The sequence below is a fragment of the Dermacentor andersoni genome, chromosome 1 (genome assembly GCF_023375885.2).
Source record: "Dermacentor andersoni chromosome 1, qqDerAnde1_hic_scaffold, whole genome shotgun sequence".
NCBI lineage: Eukaryota > Metazoa > Arthropoda > Arachnida > Ixodida > Ixodidae > Dermacentor > Dermacentor andersoni.
In genome coordinates, this window is record NC_092814.1 from 388708868 (window position 1) to 388732758 (window position 23891).

Genomic DNA, 23891 nt, shown 5'->3' on the forward strand with positions numbered 1-23891 from the left:
GGTTTCTGCCCCAGCGGCATTTCAGAAGATGATGGCGAAAATCCTTGACCGCTGCCCTGGCGTGTTGTTCTACATTGATGATGTCATCATTTTTGGCAAGACCGCAGAACAACACCTTTCAAACTTGAAGACCGTGCTGCAAAAGATCAAGAACGCAGGTCTGAAACTGAACGACAAATGCCTTTTCGACGTTCCAGAACTTGCCTTTCTAGGGCACAAGGTCACTGCACGTGGTATCTTGCCACTTCCAGAGAAAGTAGACTCCATAGTTAACACACCAGTGCCAACTGATGTGGCCGCCCTTCGTTCGTTCCTGGGCCTCGTAGAATACTACTCCAAGTTTGTTCCACACTTGGCACAAGTGGTTGAGCCTATGAGAGTCTTACTTCGCAAAAATGAGCCATTCATCTGGTCTGCCGAAGCAGACAGCAGTTTCCGGAGGGTCAAGGAAATGCTTTCGTCAAGTACAGTCCTCCAGATGTTCGATCCGTCATTGCCAGTAATTGTGTCGACCGACGCGTCCGACTGTGGGCTGGGAGCAGTCCTGCAGCAACAAAGTGGCCACGAGCTCCGCACAGTCGCTTTCGCATCCCGTACACTGTCGCCTGCAGAGAGAAAATATTCAGTCGGTGAACGAGAAGCACTTGCGTGCATTTGGGCGTGTGAGCGATGGCACACGTACCTGTGGGGTCGCCATTTCACAATTCGAACAGACCACCAGGCACTGGTGTCCTTGCTGTCGTCACAAGGACATGGAAGACGCCCACTTCGAATCGCACGCTGGAGTGCACGACTGCTTTGCTACAATTTCACTGTTGAATACCGCAAGGGGTCCACAAACACTGTAGCAGATGCACTTTCTCGGCTACCAGCACCCACCTCGGAGGCAGAGATTGCTAAGGAGGAAGAAATTGTCTCGTTCATTGAGCCAGCCTGCGTGACTAAGGAGAAGTTCAGGCAGGCCGCCCTCGACGACAGTTGCCTGGAAACCGTCAAGTCATTCGTGCTGAGTTCCTGGCCGCCAAAGAAGTCCATACCAGAAGAAGCGAAACCATTCTACGCCATTCGGGAAGAACTTTCTGTTGTCGATAACCTGCTACTGCGTGGAGAGCGCCTCGTTGTTCCGTCCTCCCTCACGGCTCAGATCATCGGCATCGCGCACGAGACACATCCGGGTATCACGCGCACGAAGGCGCGACTGCGTGAGTGGTTCTGGTGGCCACGAATGGATAAGCAAGTGGAAACGGCAGTAAATAACTGCCATATCTGCCTGGAGGCAGATAAGTCCGCCAAAACATCACCAGCACCGTTGCAACCTGTTGAATGGCCTGAGCGACCGTGGCAAAAGCTTGGCCTAGACATTGTTGGTCCCTTGGAGCATGCAGCCTACAACAGCAGATTTGCTGTAACGCTTGTTGACTACCATTCGAAATGGCCAGAGGTGTATTTTTGCAGCGAAGTGTCCACGAGCACCGTGAAAGACTTTTTAAGAAGTGTTTTTGCCCGGGAAGGCTACCCGGAAGAGATCGTTTGTGACAATGGACCTCAGTTCACTTCGCGTGAGTTCATAACTTTCCTGCAACACAGAGGCATCAGTCTTTCACATTCTTCAGTATACTACCCCCAAGCCAATGGGCAAATAGAACGCTTCAATCGCACATTGAAAAACTTCATTCAAGTCTCACTCCTCGAAAGACGACCACTCCGGCAAGCTGTCACAGAATACCTTGCCATTTACCGCTGTACTCCGCACACCACCACCGGAGTCGCCCCAGCAGTTCTGCTGCATGGTAGAATGCCCCGAACCAGGCTCGACATCGTGGGTTTCTCGGTACCAGCATTTGCGGAAGACCCAGCCAAGGAGTTGGCGCGACTTCGTCAAAGGGTTCGGCGTCAGCAGCAAAGCAGCAAGCACTACACGGACAAAAGAAGAGCCGCCAAGAAGACGAAGATAGCCGTAGGCGATTTTGTCCGTGTCAAAAAACCGTCCGTTCGGTTCAAGGGAGACTGCGCCTTTTCTTCACCCACTGAGGTAATCAAGAGGAGGGGACCAGCCTCTTTCCGACTTGGAGACGGCCGTACGTGGAATGCCTCCAAGCTTTCCAGGGTTCCGGAGAGGGGCACCTGGGGACCAGGCCCACCTGCCACCCCGCAGCCGCGGTCTCCTGATGGGCTGCAACCTGCCACGCCGCAGCCGCGGTCTCCTGAGGCGCTACAGCCTGCAACGCCGCAGCCGCGGTCTCCTGATGCGCTACAGCCTGCCACGCCGCAGCCGCTGTCTCCCGATGTGCTGCAGCCTGCCGTGCTACAGCCTCCTTCTTCCAGGACGCAGGCACTGTGTCCTGGCATACCGCAGCAGCAGTCAACGAGCCCGTCGCCAGTGCGACGTCCAACGCGGCCGACCCGAGAGCGCCGGCCACCGGCCTGGCTCAATGACTATCAGACCAATTAGTTCGTGGTCTGTCATTGTGTACATAGGTTGTAAATATATGTAAATAAGTACAGTGTGCATGCTTTGGGGTTTTCGTTACTAATACTTACTAACAACTAACTACTAAATATAAGGGAGGGAGTATGTTATATTCAGTTTCGTTATTCATTTCGGTTCTTTATTCCCCAGGGGGCGCTTCTGTTCTTCATTATATATATTGGTTGTATATGTTAAATAAACGGCTTTTACTTCGGGACGGCTGGAGTCTGACTTCCACCTACGGTCAACACCACACAAATCTGGCCCATTTTCCAGCGCGTGATGCGTCAAATCGCGGCGTCACAAGCTATTGGGCTTGTGCAAGGCAGTAGGCCTACGCTTTTTCTCTCCGAGGTCGGCTTTGCCACGTCACAATCTCCCCGGGAAGTAATAATAAAAACATTTCACCGCCAAAACCGAGCGCTTTCGCTGGATTTCTAAATCACGTGGTGCGATTCCGGCCACGCCATTGGCTGCTAGCGCGCGACGTGGCCGCAGGTTGTCTGCTCCGTCTGCGACGCGCCGCTCTCTCGACGTGTTCCCAGGCTTTCAGGCATTTTTCTGCTCCTTGTTTCGATGGATCCCATGAAGAAACGCAATTTTCGATCTCGAAAGTATCGGTCGGAGCACAAGTTCAAGGGGACACGCCGCAAAGTCAAGCGGCGTGCAATGGAGACGTCCGCGGCAGCTAAGCCTAACCTAGGTGACGGCAAGGCTTTCGACGGTTCAGAGCCGGCCGGCCGCTCAAGTTTCGTTGACAACGCAGACGAATTCGTCAGCGCATCGGAGAAAAAGTAGATAATCTTCGACAATCAAGATAGGAGCGGCGAGGAGACGGCAAGCACCTTTATCTGCGAGATCGGCGTCGGGAACGTGAGCGCCGCGGCATGTCCGGCGTGCGGACGGCGCGACCTTTTTATCCGCGAGTTGGCCAAAAAACGGAAACGACTCGAGTCGTTTTTGGGGTTGTGTTGCAACACTGCAGCATGTACCACGTCCGTTATCTCGTCAACATATTCGTCGTGGCGTGCATCTCCGGTAGACGACGCTAACGGTGGAGCGCGCCCTTCGGCCAGCCCAAGACAATTTCGCCGTGAATATCAAGGCAGCGGTTGCGGCGCGCGCATTTAGAGCTGTACACAATCAACTCGTCCGATTTTGTGCAGTTCTTGGTTTACCAAAACCGAAACACCATAAATCGTTCACCGCCATAACAAAGAAAGTGCACCTCGCTGCTACAAAAGCAGTGGCTGAACTTGGAGTTGGCTCGGAATGTAACAGCGCAGGAAGTGGGTCAGCATGGTGCTCACGAAGACTCTATGAGAGAACAACATATGGCGCAGGTGAATTCTAAAGTAGTGCACTGGATCTAGATACCCTGGCCTGCATTATGTGCAATTTTTATATAGATTTCAGCGCTACAACACAAATAAAGAACTTTTATAACTTTCAATCGTTTTTCTCAGCTTCACATTTTTGGCCAAACATGGCTTTTGTGCACGACATTTGATGTACTTATTGTGTTCCAATCAAGACCAAATTTGGTGTGCATCATCTTTAAGATGTGTAGAATGCACTGATCTAGATTTTAGTGCAACCAGTTTATCTTTAAGAATGAAAATGTTCAGTACCCTTGGGTACCAGTCACTGAAAATGAAGCATCAGATATGAAATTCTCTCAAAATGTTGCCTGTCAAGGGAATTGCATTATCTTGGTTATTAGCACTCAGTGGAGTGTTAGGGACAAGAAAAGCCATTTTGCACTGCTATATCATGCCAACTGCTAGGTCCAGTAGCCGCACAAACATGCACTGTTTTTCACTTATGCATGGCACTTAGGACATGAAAGCATCAAGCTATCCTAAAACTAAAAACAGATTTGGAATGAGGATATCAAGCTATATAAGTGGTACAATTTTCATTTGTCTAGCATTAATATTTAAAAAGAAAGGTTTCTGAGGAGCGTCTCCCCTTAAATGAAAGATTAAACGCGATTAAAAAAATACAGTCCGGCGGAAAGTTCTGAGAGTGGGCTGGAACACGAGGCTGTGGCGTGCTTGCAGAGATCGCGATCTGAAGAGTGTCGGGCGGCTGGTACCTCGCTGCCGAAGATCTTGACGCACTTGCATCGTCTGTCGATCGACCGGCGAAGACTTCGGCCTGGAGATTTCAGCCTGCCAACCACATCTACAGTTGTCTCCCGGTGCACGACCACGCTGCTCCGTCTCCCATACCACTCTGTCCGCTCGCCGAGCCGCCTAGTCCCTCGTCACGCTCCGGCGACCCACATGACCAACCGGTCGGGCGGGCTCGGGAAGAATGGGTAGCCCTCTTCCCCATCGCCGTGCAAGTGGCGTTGCGGCTGCGGCGGCAATGGCGGCCATCTCGAGAGGGGCGCGGGCACGAACTTTGTGACACCTTCCCGACCCTGCAAAGCTTCATGCCGTCGCCGAGTTCCCCAGGCCGTCTACGCTGAAAGAACTCCATAGCTTTATAGGCCTGTGTTCGCACTTTCCCCAATTCGTGCGTAATTTTGCCTCTGTAATCACCACCTTAACACAGCTGCTTGCCAACAGCCAAAGCATCTCGGCATGGTCTACTGCTTGCGAAGACATGTTCACTACATTATGCCATCTTCCGATATCCCCACCTATTCTACGTCACTTTGACCCGGACACTCCTGCAGAAATCCACACGAACGCTAGTGGAGTAGGCCATGGCGCTATTCTTGCCCAGTGTAAGTCTGGCTTCGAAGAGCATGTTGTCCTTACACCAGCCACACTCTCACCAAAGCCGAAACAAACTATTTGGTCACTGAAAAAGAATGTCTTGCAATCATTTGGGCAATCACCAAATTTTGACCTTATGTATATTGGCACGCGCTAGTTGCGCTAGAAGCTGAGGAGGAAAAAGTGTGCGTGGTAGCTGCTGCAGAAACGAACAGTAAACGGCCGTTCGCTTGGAACTGACAGCTTGCCTTTTCCTCTCGCGACAAACTGGTGGAGGTGCTGGGTACGCATCCACCGTATGCCTACGAGACCTGAACCAGTACCTCGGGGACGGCAGAAAGCCATCGAAGCAGCCGTCGCCTGGCAAGCTCCGTGGCAAGTCCCCTGGCAAGCTCTGTGAGGAAGATGTCAACAACAACCCCAAGCCAAACCAAGGGGATCCCAAATGCTGCTGTACCATGCATTGTCAACGCGCCTCGCGTGCCTAACCCATTCCACGGCAACGCCTTTGAGGACGTTGAAGACTGGTTGGACCATTTCGGCCGGGTCGCCGCCTTTAACACCTGGGACAATCGGCGTAAGTTGAAGAACATCTACTTTTCCCTTTTAGACGCGGCAAGAGTATGGTACGAGAATTACGAAGCCTCATTTACCAGCTGGCAGGAGTTTTACTGACTGCTTCGCGACGCCTCCAGCACCCCCGAAAGGAAAGAAAGAGCCGAACAGGCACTGTCTTCGAGGTTCCAAACGCCGAACGAAAACGTCGCCATGTTCATCGAAGACATGACACGATTGTTCCGTCGGGCCGACCCACTAATGCCAAAAGAAAAGAAGGTGCATCTGTTAATGCGAGGCGTAAAAGAACAGCTTCTCGCGGGCCTCGTGCACAATCCTCCTACAAGTGTTTCAGTTCGTTCGTGAGGCAACAGTCACGGAACGCATGCTTCGGCAGCTGCTCTCGCAGTATGAACGCCAGACCACCATGATTGCTGCATGCTCTCTCATACCTGCAAACGATGACAGGGAGTCCCTTACCAAACTAAGATGGCAAATTGTGTGGGGATGCGAGACTCTCACGCGTCCCCTGATATGTTGGTTTTCCCGCACGGCTCGCGTGGCCTGGCGCCCACGGCGGTCGGAGTGGTTGAGGCGCAGTGCGAGAGATGGCGCGAGTGTTGCGCTGCTAACGCCGCCGACAGGCGGGGCTACTTGGGCGCCGGAAGACAAGGCGCTCTCTCTTTGGTTCGAGATCGTCGAGGGGCGCGGACATCCCGCGCGGGCGCCGACCCATGCTTCTGCGAGACTGTCTCACGTGGCCGCCTTCGAACGCACCACCATTCGCGTGACCGTACACGCGAACGACCAGGCGTTGGGATCCAGCATGGGGCGAACATATTCGCTCGCAATGCGGTCGCGGTAAGTCGGACTTCTAGATTTGTTGTGCGCCCATCGGCATGTTTTGGGGATAGCAACTCGGCTAGCAGGCATTGATCTATGAAAGGTGCAATAAATGCCCTTGTGATTGTTTGCACTACTGTGTTGTCGTTCCTTTGTTCCAATAGTACGGAGGAGAACCCGTACATCTGGCTGCCCAACGTGGGGCTCTTGGGGCATCGAACGATAGATTTAAATTTTGCTTCGTTCGAGACCTTTGTTTGAACCGAAGCGTAGGGCTAGCATGGATTTTGATCGCTAGTGTTGGCGGCGTGCTTTCTTGAGTGAGGCGACGGTGGCTGTAGTGTGTTTGAACTTATCAACATGCTAAGCCTTTTCGCAAGTTTTTTTTTAATGACATTCGTCAGTACGAGAGCCACGTGGTCTGTATCCTGGGAGAGCGAGGCTGAGCGCCCGCGGAGTAGTGGCAAGCCTGAAGCGTGTGAGTACGGAAGCCTCGTGGGTGGTCCGAATTTCTTATGTAAATAGCTTCTTCTATCTCTTTGACTCGGATGAAGTCGCGGCTCTGGGAGCCGGGTGGCCGCGGGCCACGGGTGCCACTACGGGCTGACTGGTATTGCGGCCTGGTACCGAGCGCTCCGACACCGTCTGGGACGGTGGGCGCCGTCAACTTGGATGCTGTGTGCACCGAGCGGGGTAGGACCACCTCACAGAGCTGACGTCTCCTCGCGGCTGCCTGTTTTGCGCTCATTTTGGGTGTTGTTTTTGGATGCCGATTGTTGTCAGGGTAGCGACGCTTTAGGCCTAAGGCTTTACGAAGCTGCCGGTTGCACGTGGAGGGACACAACCTGGTGGACCATGGCGTTGAGACGTTGCAATTTGCTTCCCTCATTCTATTTAGCCTCGCACGAATTGAAATTACTCGTTCGGCTCAAGGAAGCGAGCTTCGTTCACATGAACTTAGCATCGGAGTAGCTGCCCGATCTTTTACTAGCCGAGTTGAACATCGTACCACGTGGGCGATGCGCATGCAGAATTCCTCTCCCTTGCACTACTTTAGTGTTTGCCGAGTGTGTTGAGTGTACGCAGCGTGATTGGAGTCACCCCTGGCTTGCTGTCACGTGCACATCGTCTGCGCTGCTGCCCCGGACTAGGATCGAGTCACCCGGGCCATGGTGATGCTGTGGCCAGTTCGGCGCAGCGACTTTGGCCTCCTGCATCCAGCTCAACCCTCGGCGGCGGACAAAAGAGCCGGCGGTCACCGACAGCTACGGCGGCTCTTGCCAGCAGGGCGCGTCGGCGCGAGCGACGCTTGCTTGTACCGACTACTGCGTCGTCGTTTCCGGAGTCCTGGCCTGGCATCGTGCCGTCGAGCCTGCAAAGCTGCTGCTGTGACCGGCGGATGCCAGCAGTGTACCCAGGGACAATGTCGGCTCGCATGTTATGGACAGCGTGTGGACATTTCCTCGGCGTGGCCAATGTTGCATGTACTACCTTGTTCGCGAAGCACGCGTTGATGTTAGACGGTGTCACATGTCTCGCCGGAATATATAGTGATTTAAGGTTGGGGGGATGTGGGGATGCGCGACTCTCACGCGTCCCCCGATATGTTGGTTTTCCCGCACGGCTCGCGTGGCCTGGCGCCCGCGGCGGTCGGAGTGGTTGAGGTGCAGTGCGAGAGATGGCGCGAGTGTTGCGCTGCTAACGCCGTCGACAGGCGGGGCTACTTGGGCACCGGAAGACAAGGCGCTCTCTCTTTGGTTCGAGATCGTCGAGGGGCGCGGACGTCCCACGCGGGCGCCGACCCATGCTTCTGCGAGACTGTCTCGCGTGGCCACCTTCGAACGCGCCACCATTCGCGTGACCGTACACGCGAACGACCAGGCGTTGGGATCCAGCATGGGGCGAACATATTCGCTCGCTATGCGGTCGCGGTGAGTCGGACTTCTAGATTTGTCGCGCGCCCATCGGCATGTTTTGGGGATAGCAACTCGGCTAGCAGGCATTGATCTATGAAAGGTGCAATAAATGCCCTTGTGATTGTTTGCACTACTGTGTTGTCGTTCCTTTGTCGCAAGAGTACGGAGGAGAACCCCACAATTGTTCAAGAAGAACTGCAGAAGTCTTATGCATCAGCTGCGGCACCTCCGAGTGCCGTAGCTCTTACGGACGTCATTTGGGAGGAAATCGGCAAAGTGGTTCATCCCTCGCCACCAACACGTACCAAACCCCCCACGTTCTCGTACGTGGATGCTCTTCGGGTTTGCGCGCCGTTGACGGACCGTTTTATGCAGCCGCCTGCTGGGATTCCTCGACGTTTCTCAAGTCCAATCCACCACACGAATCTGCAAGCAGCCTTTCATCCTGGTCCGCGCAAGTCTACAGTATGGCGCACTGCCAACAACAGTACATTGTGCTACTACTGTGGGGAGGCTGGTCACATGTATCGTGACTGCCAGTACCGACGGATTGGTCTGCAGGGGTACCATCCGAACGCCCGTTGCCTGCGCTATGGCGAACGCCCGCACGAAATCGAGGAATACTTAGAAAGTAACCGGCTTCCTCCTGCCCCGCAGCGAATACAGTCACAGTCACCATCACCTCGTCGATACGCATCACCAAACCGCGCTCGACCCGTCTTTGATTCCGTTGGAGTTGACGGTGGAAGCCTGCGCCGGGGAACTGAAAACGGCGACATCCGGGGGTGAGGCCGCTGTCATGCGAACCATCAAATATCCTCTGCTGACGTACCGCTGACGCCTTCATTCGAAACTGCCAAAAAAACTTCTGCTGCTATTACTGCTTCCATCAACAGTTATCCGGTAACTGCACTTGTTGATACGGGAGCTGATTACTTGGTTATGAGTGCCTCATTGGCCACTCGGCTACGCAAGGTGATGACAGCGTGGGACGGCCCACATCTGATTACGGCAGGAGGACACCTCGTGTCACCCATTGGACGATGCACTGCCAGACTTGCAATTTCTACTTTGACTTTCGTAGCATCTTTCCTTGTGCTGCCCAAGTGTTCTCAGCTGGTTATACTGGGCATGGATTTTCTCCAGGAATATGGGGCGATCATTAACCTGCATGACTTGTTCGCGACTTTATCTAACTATGTTTCTTCGAATTCGAATCTGGAGGATGAACATCACCGCGTGGCTTTACACGTGGTCGATGACTGCGTGACGTTACTGCCTCGAAGTAGCATATTCGTCCTCGTTGAATGCCCCCAAGACCAACTAGGAATAGGCATCGCCGAAGCTAACCTCACCATCTTGCTGGATCGAGAAGTCGGCGTCACATGAGGTCTCGTATACCTCCAAAATAGGCAAACCACGATCCTAGTTACCAACTTCAGTGGCGAATACAAGCACTTTGCGAGTCATACCACCATGGCCTACTTTGAAACGGTGGCCGAGTCCAACGCCTGTGCTTTGGTAACGACAATCTCGATTCCGGAACCCAGTGATGTGGACTTGACCAGTCGCATCGTCAACCCACAGCTAGACCAACCCGAAAAGGAGAGGCTCCTCACTCTGCTATTGCCATTTAGCGACTGTTTTGCCACCACGACGAAGGTCAAACAGACTCCTTTAACCAAACACAGAATCATCACTGAACCGACCGTCCAACCTGTTCGCCAACATGCTTATCACGTGTCACAGAGAGAACAGGATGCTATTCGTCATCAAGTTAAACAAATGCTAAATGATGATGTCATTCAACCAACGACAAGTCCTTAGGCTTCACCTGTTTTATTAGTTAAGAAAGACGGTTCACTATGATTCTGTGTCGATTATCGCAAACTGAACAAAATCACGAAAAAAGACGTTTACCCACTTCCTCGGATTGACGACTCTTTGGATTGCCTGCGACATGCCTGTTACTTTTCTTCAATGGATCTGCGTAGTGGGTACTGGCAGATTGAAGTGGACGAACAGGACCGGGAAAAAATGGTGTTTATGACACCTGACAGTCTCTATGACTTTAAGGTCCTCCCTTTTGGATTGTGTTCCGCTCCGGCCACATTTCAACGCATGATAGACACAGTTTTATCTGACCTCAAGTGGCACTCGTGTTTAGTCTACTTAGACGATGTACAGTGAAACCTCGTTAAACCGTAGTTGGCCGGAGCTTGGAAGTAGTATGTACTAGACGGTAGTACTGTTTAACCGAAATAGCATGAGATCGCCCACTTACCTGTCGAAAACGAAACTCAGAGAGAATGCGATGAAAGTGGAAAAAACCTGCAGTATTTATTCACTTCGCGCGACAAAAGTGTTATTTTCGTTTGATGCTGCGGCGACCTAGCATGACGACAGCCGCCTCAAACTTACTGAAGCTGCGTTCCAGCTTTTCAGCCAGCCCCCTCTTCTTGGCAAAGACTCGCATGGCAGATTCCTCGTTGGCGTTACATATTCTCCGTGCACGCGCGCAGTAGTGCGACAGAAGTTCCGGGGCACCTTTTTCATTGCCGGGTGCCGGAGTTTGGAATAGAGTTACGTTATCGCGCCCCTGCTCTCGTCGCACGATTGCATTTGTGAGACTGACGTAACATGCAGCTTCTGTCACTGTCAGGCCTGAATTGCCCATGCTGTCGCTTTCCATGTCGTCCTCATCACTGTCGCTAGTCGACATTTCGGCAACAACAGAGGCAACGATGGTGAAAAGTCCAACCTCGTAGCCGACATCTCTTCGCGGTCGCAGCAGCGCTGCCGAGCAACTTCGCATTCCAAATGCCACACACCGTAGTCAACAGCAGACCCCTGTCGCGTGCCAGCGCCAACTTTTTCGTGTCACGTTCGATAGAACGGACGATGTCAAATTTTTCTTCTACGCTGAGTACCCGGCGTCTTTTTTATCCGAGTTTTGGCATGACGCGAGTCCTCGCTAGCACGACGCCACAACGCTCTCTGGCACGGCGTCGAAATGATGTTGATGTTAATGTGGCTTCACGTGCAAACTCACAGGGCGCTTCAAGGCCGTTGTTCCGATCTCTCAGGCTTGTTGTTTTGCCGGGCCGCCAGATGAAGACGACACACCGCCGTGTTTGCGCCACGAAAAGTGGAAACGCTACGTTTTAACCGATGCGTGCGCAATAAGCTGGTATGGTTTATGCGGATACAAAACACATTATGTTCAATGGCTGCTGAGTCGGGGATTTGACTTTACTACTTTTAAAACGAAACTACTGTTTAAGCGGGTACGGTTTAACGAGGTTTTACTGTAGTTGTTTTTCCCACCACGTTTGAACAACATATCCAGCGGCTTGAGGCGGTTCTTCAAGCCATCCGCACCGCCGACCTGTCTCTGAAGCCCGAAAAATGTCACTTTGGCTATGAGGAGCTTAAATTTCTAGGTCGTATTGTCAGCAGCACCGGTGTGCGCCCTGACCCTGACAAAGCCATGGCAGTTGCTCTGTTCCTGATACCGAAGACAAAGCACAATATCTGCCGATTTTTAGGACTTTGTGCGTATTACCGCCGTTTTGTGCCCAATTTTTGTGAAATTGCGGTACCTTTGCAACGACTCACCAAGAACGTCGTCACATTTGTTTGGGGCCCGGCACAATCCGATGCCTTCCACGACCTTCAGCGACGTCTACAGACACCACCGATCCTTGGTCACTTTGACACCGAGGCCGACACAGAAGTGCCATCCATTCAACGTCATGACTGATCACCACGCCCTGTGCTGGTTGTCATCATTAAAAGACCCACCTGGTCGCCGAGCTCATTGGATGCTTCGTCTACAGGTCTATGACATCCGTGTTGCCTATCGGTCAGGCCATAAGCATTCGGATGCCGACACTATTTCGCACTCGCCACTACCCGATGAGTATGGTGCTCCGTCTCTGTCCAGCTATGATTCTTTGTCTCTTACATTCGCTGACATGCCAGCAGAGCAACACTGGGATCCTTGGATAGCCTCTCTTCTAGAGTATTTATCTCAACTGTCACCACGCACCACCGACCGCTCGCTTCGGTGTACTGCTCGCCACTTTGCCATTAATGAAAGGCTCCTGTACCACCGTAACTACCTATGATGGCCATAAATGGTTGCTAGTGACTCCTTGCCATCTACGTTCAGACATCTGTGCCTCTTTTGATGGGGATCCACAATGCGTCCATGCCAGTGTACTAAAAACGTATGCACGCCTACGGCTTCGACACTACTGGCAAGGAATGTACCGCTTCATTCGGCAGTACGTCGACTCATCCTCCAAGTGCCAATGCCACAAGAGTCCACCTCACAAGGTAACAGGGCTGCTCCAACCACTGCCTTGTCCCTCCTAGCCTTCCAACCATATCGGCATTAATTTGTACAGTCCTCTATCGTACACCCCAAATGCCAACCACTGGGTTATTGTTGCCGTGAACCACCTCACGTGCTATGCCGAAACTTCAGCGCTTCTGGCGGCCACAGCACGTGAAGTCGGCTTGGTCATCCTTCGCAACCTTGTTCTTTGACACGGTGCACCTTGCAAGCTACTGAGTGATTGTGGTTGTTCATTCCGCTTCCCAGCTGTAGAAGCCTTCCTTCGCGAATGCAACATTGTCCATAGAACTACAAGCGCAAACCAATGGTATGACTGAATGCTTTAATCGTACTCTCGGCGACATGCTCGCCATGTACGTTTCCACTGACCGCACTAACTGGGACCGCATCCTTCCCTTTGTTACGTATGCTTACAATAGCACCACTCAGTCTACCACGGGATTCTCTCCCTTCTTTCTTCTTTATGGTCGCGAACCATCCTCATTTATGGACATCATTATTTTGCACCACCCCGACACTTCCACATCTACGACTCTATCCAAAGCCGCCACTTATGCCGAAGAATGTCGTCAGATCGCACGATCACTTACCACGCATGACCAGGCCAGTCAGAAACATGGTCGTGATGCAAGCTTGTCTTTTCCATCATATTCACCTGGAATGCTAGTATGGCTCTGCATTTCCTCCTCTACTCCCCGCCTTTCTACAAAGTTCAGCTCAAAGTATGATGACCCTTACTGGGTTCTTCGACAGACGTCCCTGGTTAACTACGTCATTGAGCCTATTCAGCCATCTACGGACCAACGGCATCATGGACACGAAACTGTTCATGTCGACTGACTGAAGCTGCACTATGACCCATCAGTGGTTCCTGTTCCATAGGTTGCCAGGATGGCTCTTTTTTTCACCGGGGAGTGATTGTAGTGACAAATAACAGTCGCCAGCAGAAGACAAAAAAGAACACGGTGGTTGTTGTTCACTCGGCTCGGCCATTGCCTGTTTCTGTGGATTCATATAAAACGCCGAACGCATCTAACCCTAAACGCATACTATGAAGGTTAATATTACAGTGAAATCTCAATGTAGTGAACTTTGGGGGACTGTGGCAAATTATTTGTTATTCTGAAAAGTTGTTAGAGTGAAAGCCCCAAAATTTCCCGTTTTGCCCATCAACCCATCAGTTCATCAGTTGTCACCGTATGAGCTATCCACAAAAATGTTGCTGTTGGCTCTCAGCGTGCGCTTTTGTTCTTTACCATAGATTCTGCCGCCACGCACCACTGCGTATAGTGTGACGCGTCCGAAAGCGGCGCTGACGCTGAGAAAACCACCGACAAAGAAGCTCCATGTTGCCTATAAAGCGTAATGTTTCTTTTTGTTTGTTTTTCATATTGTTACGTGGCAATTCCTTGTTGTGGACACTGCAACTGTCTCACTCGAAGCAGACACCTGAACTGTTCCAAAGTGCAAGCGCATGTAAATGACACCATCTGGAAAGTGCGGCCCGGTTGTATCCCCAAGAGCATGGAGGTTACATTTCTCCATGCGCGTAGCTGGTACGGCCGCAGAAAGAAGCTCAAAAGAAAGAAGAGGCCTGTGCAGAAAGGAGGGCAAAAGAAGGAAGAGACATGCCTCCATTGCTACGCAACACTTGTCTGGGCGGAGCATATGCTTACAAAACCTGATGCATCGTCACCTCCGCAATAGAAAAAAAAAAAGTCCCCTCTCAGTGTTTTTCTCTGGCACCATCTCAGGTTTACAGAACCCATGCACTGCAGCGTCTGCCTTCTGCACTTTGTCGTCTACTAGCCTATTGTTCCGGCTGTCGTAAAGGATACACGGAAATCTAAGGATCTCCATATTTCGGAATATTAGCTCACAGTACTGAAACGTTCACATGACACGGAAATTGAATAATAATCATTATTCTGAAAAGTTCGGTGTTCTGAAGTTCGTACTGCTGAAATATTTTTACATTCAAAATATAAGTTGTCAGCAGGGGATTTCTGAAAAGTTTGTTAGTGTGGTGTTTGTAGTAACCAGATTTCACTGTATATATATATATATATATATATATATATATATATATATATATATATATATATATATATATATATATATTGCCATTACTTTTCTTGGGCTACACATAAGAGAGTCTGGGCGACATTACAGTGTTAGATACAGTTATACAATCTCGGCATATCAGCAAGCATCACCACGAGAAAACTGCAGAAAGGCTGCACAGTTTCATACTCATAATTATTTGTGGATGGAAGCAAACAGCCTGTGACTTCACTCGAATAACTTTATTGAGTGCCCAGCGATTTGGTGGGGTGGGCCTGGACCCTGCCTAGGTTTCGACCAAGGGTTGTTGGCCCTTGGCGGCTTTCTCAGCTCGCTGGACAGCCCAGAGTTGGTGCTGCAGGTCCAAGCTGAGTAACACAGACTCCCAGCACACTTGGAGGCCGTCGCTGTTTGAGGCTGTATCACAATTATAGCTTATTATACCCATACATTCCGATAGGATATGCTCTAGGGTGGCACTAGAGTCGCAATGTCTGCACTTGTCCGTGGGTATAAATCTGGGTGTATTAGGTGCATAATAGCTGGACTCGGATAGGATCTGGTCTGTAACTGCCGCCATTCTATAGACTGGTTTTTGCTTAATTTTGGGTGTGGCGGCAGCAATGTACGCCTCTGCAATCTATGGTGTTGTGTAATTTCGTGAAATCTGGTCATTCGATCTACCCACTGCCACTCATCGGTAGTCGGTGAGGCGGGGTTAACCGAGGCTCGGTCCATAAGTTCTCGAGCCATGCGGTGCGCCACCTCATTGCTACCGCCTGGTAGTGTGTGAGCGGGTGTCCAGATGAGATCTACACTTTGTCGTGGTTATTACCTAATTTTAGGAGTTGTAGTGCCTCTGGGGAGATTTGACCGTTAGCGAAGTTTTCTATTGCCGTCTGGGAATCACTGATAATTATGTCCGCTTGTGTTTGTGCTATGGGTAACGCAATAGCTATTCCCTCTGTGGTTTCTACATGTGGCATGTTGACTGTAGCGCTCGTGCATTTTTCCTTGTAATTTATCAAAACTGCTGTGTCTGTGTTGGGGGAGATACGGGGTTCTCCTCCGTACTCTTGGGACAAAGGAACGACAACCCAGTAGTACAAACAATCACAAGGGCATTTATTGCACCTTTCATAGATCAATGCCTGCTAGCCGAGTTGCTATCCCCAAAACATGCCGATGGGCGCGCGACAAATCTAGAAGTCCAACTTACCGCGACCGCATTGCGAGCGAATATGTTCGCCCCATGCTGGATCCCAACGCCTGGTCGTTCGCGTGTTCGGTCACGCCAACGGTCGTACGTTCGAAGGCGGCCACGTGAGGCGGTCTCGCAGAAGCATGGTCGCAGCGCGCCCGGAATGTCCACGCTGTTCGCCGACCTGCCGGGAAAGAGACAAGCGCCTTTCTTTCCCACGCCTAAGTAACCCCGCCGCAGCGCAACACTAGCGCCATCTCTCGCACTGCGCTTCAACCACTCCGACCGCCGCGGGCGCTAGGCCACGCAGCAGGCGAAGCCGCCCTGCAGGAGACGAGCTATGCGGGAAAACTAGATCTCAGGGGAGGCGTGAGAGTCACGCATCCCCACAGTGTCTAGCTGCATCTACAAATGTGGTGACCTTGCTGTTACCAAATTTCTTCTGTATATCGCATGCTATGCTTTCCCACCTACCCTGAGGGTGGGTGGGATGCATATTCTTGGGTATTGGAGGGACGGTTATCATGTCTCTGATATGTCTGGGTATATCTACTTTGACACTATGTTGGGTATGATACCCTATACCTAGGCGATCCAATATTTGCCTACCTGTTTTAGTTTTGGACAGGCATTCATATTGTGCTATGCGTTGTGCCTCGATTAGCTCATCCAGTGTATTGTGTGGACCTAGCTGCAGTAGTCTATCGTATTTTTTATTCTAATGATATTGTCTGTAGTTTTTCAAATGTTCCTGTTAGTGACATAATGGATGCGTAATTTTCATCAACTGGTGTTTTGCCCTGTGAGGTGTAGTTGCGCTTCAATTGCCTGACCATAATTAATATTGCTGCTCATTGGTTTGGAACCGAATTTCATCCTTGCTGTGACCATGTGAATTGGGGCTGGCTGCGCCGTGGGAGAAATTGTGAGGCCTTCGCTGCTGTGAGTGCTAATCAGTCATCAAATAATGAGAATTGCTGCTTCTGCACTGCTTTTGTGCAATATAGAAACAGGATTTGCTGATTCATTCAGTTAATAAAAGCGTATTGGCATAGTAAGCATTTCTTTGTTTTTTTGATACCCTTGATAATTCGACATTCAATTAATTCTGACATTTTTCTTTTTGGTCCTGTGAAATCTGCATTAACAAGGCTTTACTGTGCTCCCAGAGTTGCTACAAAACACAGTAGGCCTCTTCCAGCCTGTTATTTGCTATTCCACAGGGAATTTTGTTGGCTTATGTAAAATGAATTAGCATCTAGTGAACATATAAGGGGTTCCAGCAAGTACGTACATGAGCACAAGTAAGAAGAAACAGAGAGGACAATGCTGTACTTACAACTGAAGTTTATTGGGAATACATTCCACAAATCTCGCCGTGCATGTGCGTACAACCAAGAACAACAACAAGGTCTATAGTCAACAAAAGATATACACGTACACAAAAGCCTAGTCACACCCCTTCCCGACAAGGGCAACAACACTTCGATTAACATGATAAATTTAAAAATTGAAGTTCTTTATCATTGATATGGACCGAAGGTTCACTCGCACATGCATGCGCGCCCAACTTTTTCATGTGGAACACTTTGCTTATTTCTCATTCCAGTTTACTGCGCTCTCTCCCCACAATCGATACACCTATCAAAAACTGGTCGGCAATCATGCTTTTTGCAATGCAACAGCAAGTTCCCTCCTGTAACTGTAGGTAGCAAATAGCGATGCTCATGCATACGATCATTAATGCAACGACCGGTCTGGCCAATATAGGACAGTCCGCACGAGAGAGGTATGTGATACATGACCGAAAATGCACTTTTTGTGAAAAAAAGTGGTGTGCTTTTTTCCACAGCCACTAGTCGTATCTTTCTCCTCTCTTGTGATGCTTTTGCGCAACCTAACCAGTTTGCTCGGTGCCGAAAACACTAGCGTGATGCCATTCCTAGTGGCCACCCTCTTAAAATTATGAGACAAGCCATGCAAATATGGCATCACTACGACCTTTTCTCTTTTTGAAGATTCATTGTCGTCTGCAGTTTCCACGGGTTTCTTTTGGTCAACATTCTAAACACGGTTTCAGCTACAGCCATCAAAAGTGAAACCGGGTATCCTGCCGACATTAACCTCGCCTTCTGGGCTTCAAAACTCTCCTGCAATGAGTGGGTGCAGCTCTTGTTAAGAGCATTCGTCAAGCACAAGGAAACTATGCCACGTTTTATTAATTTGGAGTGGGACAATTCGTATGGGAGGAGTTATTTTTTCGATCTAGGGCAACAACGCCAACACACATGACGCTTACTTTTAAATATAATTTCCAAATCAAGAAATCTGATCAAGTTTTCTTTGCAAAGTTCAAATGTGAACCTGAGATCCCGGGAGGACTCCTCGAAACACGTTAAAATCCTTCTCACGTTTGATTCAAGGCTATCTTCAGAAGTTAACCTTAAAAGCACTAAAAAATTATCCACAGACCTAAAAATTCGCCCAATACGTTTGTCCTGCAGCCTGTGAATTACATTACTGTCAAACTTAGATAAAAGTTACACAGTACAGGAGCAACCTTAGATCCGATGCAAATACCCTTTCTCTGAATGAAGACATCCTTGTTAAAGGACACTACAGTGGTTGACAGGTAAGACGTGAGAAGTTCCATAAAAGACTCAAGTGACAAAGAGCATGAATTTATAAAAGCTACTTCCCCTCTTTCTTCAATCAGATCACGTACTATCGGCATCAAATGAAATGTGAACAGCGGAGAGCATAACTGAAGGTATAGTGGCGCACCGTCCAGTCATCACCATCGGCAGGCACGCTCATCCGGTTCCTGTTCTGGCTCTCTTTTATTTGAAAGTGACAAAAAAAAAAATCAAAGAAAACATAAGCTAAGAAATCACAGCATAGGGCGAGGAGTATCGCCCAGTGCACTGAAAGCGTATGTGCTATATCGGCGTCAAATGAAACGCGAACAGAGGTGCGTGTTGCACAGTTTGCGCAGTCATCATTACTGCGCCGGCATCCTTTCTTGCTTTCAGATAAAAGAGAACAAAAACATAAACGAAAATATCGCAGTACAAAGGGAACATCATCGCGCAGGGCAGTCAAAAGGGAAGTGTGCGCCTGTCAATGAAGATGACTGGACGGTCCATACTTTACCTTCAGTTAGGCGCTCCGGTGTTCACGTTTCATTTGATGCCGATAGTACAGCTGTGCACAGGTCTTCGTGTGGCATAAAATAGAACAGTTCCTCAATATCTACAGACATTGCAGCATTGGCACAAATCTCACTTGACTTTAACCAGTCCACAACTTCCAAGGAGCTCTGGATGCCAAAAGGTTCCAAAGTATCCAGAGTTTTCAACGTACGCTGAAGGAACCCACTAATCGCTATCTGCCATGAGCCTCCTCCTGCGACGATACAGTGCAGTCCACTTATAACGATACCACATATAACGATGGGTCGACATGAGAGTGTCATTTTATGCATTAGGTCTATGGGGAAAAAAACCATTTATAACGATAGGTTATTCACCGCATATCGGATATAACGATCAAGATTTTGCCGTCTGGACGGCGTTTTCCGTGCCAAATAATCGTAACATTTGCGTTGCTTAGTTCCCTGAAACGATGTTGAGACGAGGCGATGTTTACCTCCGTAAGTTCGTAACTGCCGCCATTACCGCGCAGCGCTTCCCGCCCCGCCCGTGCACTGGAGAATAGCTGAGTAGGTGCAGCGCGCCACAAGATGGCGCTAGCTGCTTCATGCACGTTGGCCACAGTCACTCCGAAAGAGAGGGAAAGAAAAAAAAAAAGCGATAAGCAAAGCGACGCGGTGGCGCCCGTCCCACATCCCTCTCTCGCGATAGCAAGCTGACGCCGCCGAAGCAGCATGCAACCAACGGTTCAACCCAGTTCGAAGATGGCGCTGACAAAGCGCAAAGCTCCGTCGCTTGACACGACGATGGATATTTTGCAGGACTCTCGATGCGGCTTCAAGGTGAGCGCCCTTGTGAAGAAGTATGAGCTCGCCCAGTTAACGATATCAACCATCTCGAAAACCGGGAGCACCGCGATTGTGAAGGCAGGAGCTATCAGCGGCCATGCCGATCAGCGGAAAAGGGTTAGAGACCCTTCGTGTGCCGATTTTGAAGAGGCGCTTTACCAGTGGTTTATCACCAATTGCTTCAAAAAGGCAGGCTTTGTGCGTAAGGACGAACTTCCCCAACCCACTGAGACCAACACGGTGGAAGCCGCTGACATAACCGAGCTCTGGGAGCTCGTTCCTACTGGTGACACAGGTGGTGCGTCGATGGAGGTGTTTTTGACTGCAGACAGTGCTGCCTCGTTCTGCAATGAGGTCACCGACAAGGCGATCGCCGAAGATGTGCTGTCTCGACAGATGGCAAAGTTGTGCGACGGTGGCGACGGCAGTAGCGACAGTGACAACGAGATTGACAGTGGCTCCTTGACCCCGACCATGATGTCCATGCAAAGTGCACTGTCGTCAATCAACTCCTTAATTGATTTTATGCATACTGAAGGATTGCCGCCAGTGTTTGCGCAGCAGCTGGAATCCATGCACACCGCGGTTGTGAAGCTGAAGCCGCCGCAAAAGCAAGTGCAGATTTCGGACTATTTCGGCGCGCCTAACCCTTGACATGGTCATTGGCGCTAGAAATAAAGTTTGTTTTTCACGGCCTACTTTCTACATCATCTATTCTTTAGAACAAGTAGCGAATTCGAGTTCGGAGCTGCAAAGGTATGTCCCGCGTTCATTTTTTTTAAATATTTTTTTTAATAACTGCAGTCCAGATACAGCGATCATCGGTTATAACGATCATATTTTTTTCTCTTTCTCAATATCGTTATAAGTGGACTGCACTGTAGCGTGAAACGGGATATCTCGCTTGTGCATCTTAGCTACAAGAAACACACGTAACACATCTTGCTTACTTAGTTTTATGGCTTTTTCTAAGGCTTCAAGCTTCAGTTTCTTGAGTTTTATTGCTAGAGCCTTTGACTTTTTGGGCGAGACATCCACTGGCCGAAAATTCTTGCAAGAGGAATGCCTTTTAACTCTTTCTTTACCGCGCCCATTGGAAATAGCCCTCTAACGATAGTTTAAAATGCCGCTTTTGAGACCTTCTGCACCGCTCATGGACACACTGCGCTATTGTACGGGAAGGATAACTATATTTTCATTTTCTAAGCTATAAGCTATTTGCGGACCTGCCGTGGTTGCTCAGTGGCTATGGTGTTAGGCTGCTGAGCACGAGGTTGCGGGATCGAATCCCGGCCACGGCGGCCGCATTTCGATGGGGGCGAAATGCGAAAACACCCGTGTACTTAGATTTAGGTGCACGTTAAAGAACCCCAGGTGGTCAAAATTTCCGGAGTCCTCCACTACGGCGTGCCTCATAATCAGAAAATGGTTTTGGCACGTAAAACCCCATAATTTCTTTTTTTAAGCTATTCGCTTTTTTCCAACCAGACGGTTTTTTAACATGCTTTGATGTTTCGCGATCGTCAAAGTAGAAAGCAAAAATGGCCACCCGCTAGCGATTGTTTGAAACGCTGCTTTAGAGGCCTTACGCACCGCTCACGGACACACTGCGCCGTTGGACGTGAAGGAAGAGAACTACATTTTTGTTTTCTAAGCAGTTAGATTTTTTCACGCCAGGCGGTAATTTTTGAATGCCCTCCAAGGTTCCACGATCGTAGAAAACAAAAATGGTTGCCTCCAGGAGCGGTGCATGGGCTTCGAAAGATAGCAGATGTCGTGATTCCCGTGGGTCTGCAGCTGATTTTATCACTGGATCGAGGAGCAGCAAGCCTCAGGATGCTGCCTATTCATCGGACTTTGACTGTGAGAGCGACGACGACGCAAACCAGCCCGGCACGCCCCACCGTAGTGCTTGCAGTTAAATTTCTTTAGTGGGATACCTGTTCAATGAAAAATTTAGATTTTTTCGGAGATAGTGCCTATTAGACATTAATACATTTTGTATATCTCATAATTTTTTTACATATTTTTCTTAGTAGATACAAGTGTGTCTTTACAAACTTTGTTCAATTTTATCCCACAATCTTGATTATGGCAATTTGTCTTTTTTATGACATAAATCTTGTTAATAAAACCTTTATGCATGAAAAGTGCAATCATTCTGCTTTTTGTTTATGTATTACATGAAATATCTAGTGCAGTATTTCCTTCAGAGAAAAAAAAAAACCTCGCGTTACCTACAAAAAACACCTATTTTCCCCTTGGTAGGGAGAGTTAATATGTTGATGTCCTCTTGGTGCATGTCCTTTGACTTGGAGGGTGCACATCTTGCTGCAGCCTGTAAAATTGCTTGTATTGCAAAGACGACAACCCTGAATTGCGCACCTGAAAGGATGCAGCCATGCGCGTTCCTGGTGATGTTGGAAACACCGTGTGCAGAGTATTGTTTCCCATGTGAGAGGCGGTGGCCCAATGCAGCAGCTGTGGTGTTGCACTGCTGAGCACGAGGTCGTAGTTTCGATTCCTGGTTGTGGTGGCCACACTCCGAAGAGGGGTGGGGGCATGCTAGGATGTACCATGTGCATTACAGAACCCCAGGTGGCCACAATTAGGCCCCCCCACTGTGCCTCATACCCTGATCGTGGTTTTGACATGTTAAACCCTTTAATTTGATTTAATGCTTTTGTTAGACTACTACTCATGATGTAAGAATCCAGGTTTTTTTTTTTTTTTTTCGTTTAAATGTTGTCTCGCATACAGTTAGGATTTTTACCCATGACTGTTTTGCATTGGATTATCACTGTTATCAAGTCATCTGTGCAAGCTGCACCTAGTGTATCTGAAATGCTTTTAATGATGTTGCCGATGCTATAGCAAAGAAGTGCTGTGTAATCAGATTGCACACATAACGCTAACAGTGTTGCACATTTTTTAATGTATGCGAGCACCAGGGCTGGGCAAAGATACTTTGCAATTGTATCATGATACGACACAAGATACTCTGGCAACAAGTATTTGAGATACAGATACAAGATACTACCCCAATTATTGTATCCTATACGATACTTTCCATTTGTATGTTAAGATACGTAGATACATTCACAAATTTTTTATTCTAGATCTATGTAATGTAGCAGCAAACGCATATGCACAAAAATATTTGCTTTGACATTTTTTAACTCTACAAACCTTGTTTCATTTGAATTAAATGTCTGTTAGTATATAAAATTTTTTGTCTTTCTTGCTCCAAATAGCCACCTTTTGCACAAGTCTCCCAAAAGCAGCATCTTCCACACTTTGGTTCACAACATGCAAACTTGCATCCATGAGATCCTTCAAATCGCTGATGTGTGAAAGCCACTAGATGTAAGGCAACCCCATTATTGCATTCTTCAGACTTCGTAAAAAAAGCACTACACAAGAGAAACTTCGTTAATGACACTATAACAGCTTCAGAATCTACTTGAAAGACGCGGCATGCATTGTCGTACGTAGCACAGTACGGTGGTTACGAGCAAGTGTCATGGCACCAACGTAACTAAAAACAAAAATATTAAGAAAACAAAAGGTTGGCTGCACACAGACATTCGTGCACTTGTTTTTGTCGAGACGGGGCGAGCGCCACCACGTGACTCTGCTCCACCAATAGCGACGCGCGGACATCATCGCCTGCCCTCGCTGGAAGGCTCTGGCGGAAAGATAAAAGGATGTCGCTGCCTTTAGTTTTATTCAGATGGCTTAGTGGCAGCA

General features: G+C 49.3%; 1 protein-coding gene across 2 annotated transcripts in view; it reads left to right on the forward strand.

The window, feature by feature from the left end:
- LOC126518747 (serine/threonine-protein phosphatase 2A activator-like) overlaps nucleotides 1-23891 on the forward strand; it is a 185239-nt gene that overhangs the window by 104287 nt on the left and 57061 nt on the right. The window lies entirely within an intron of this gene.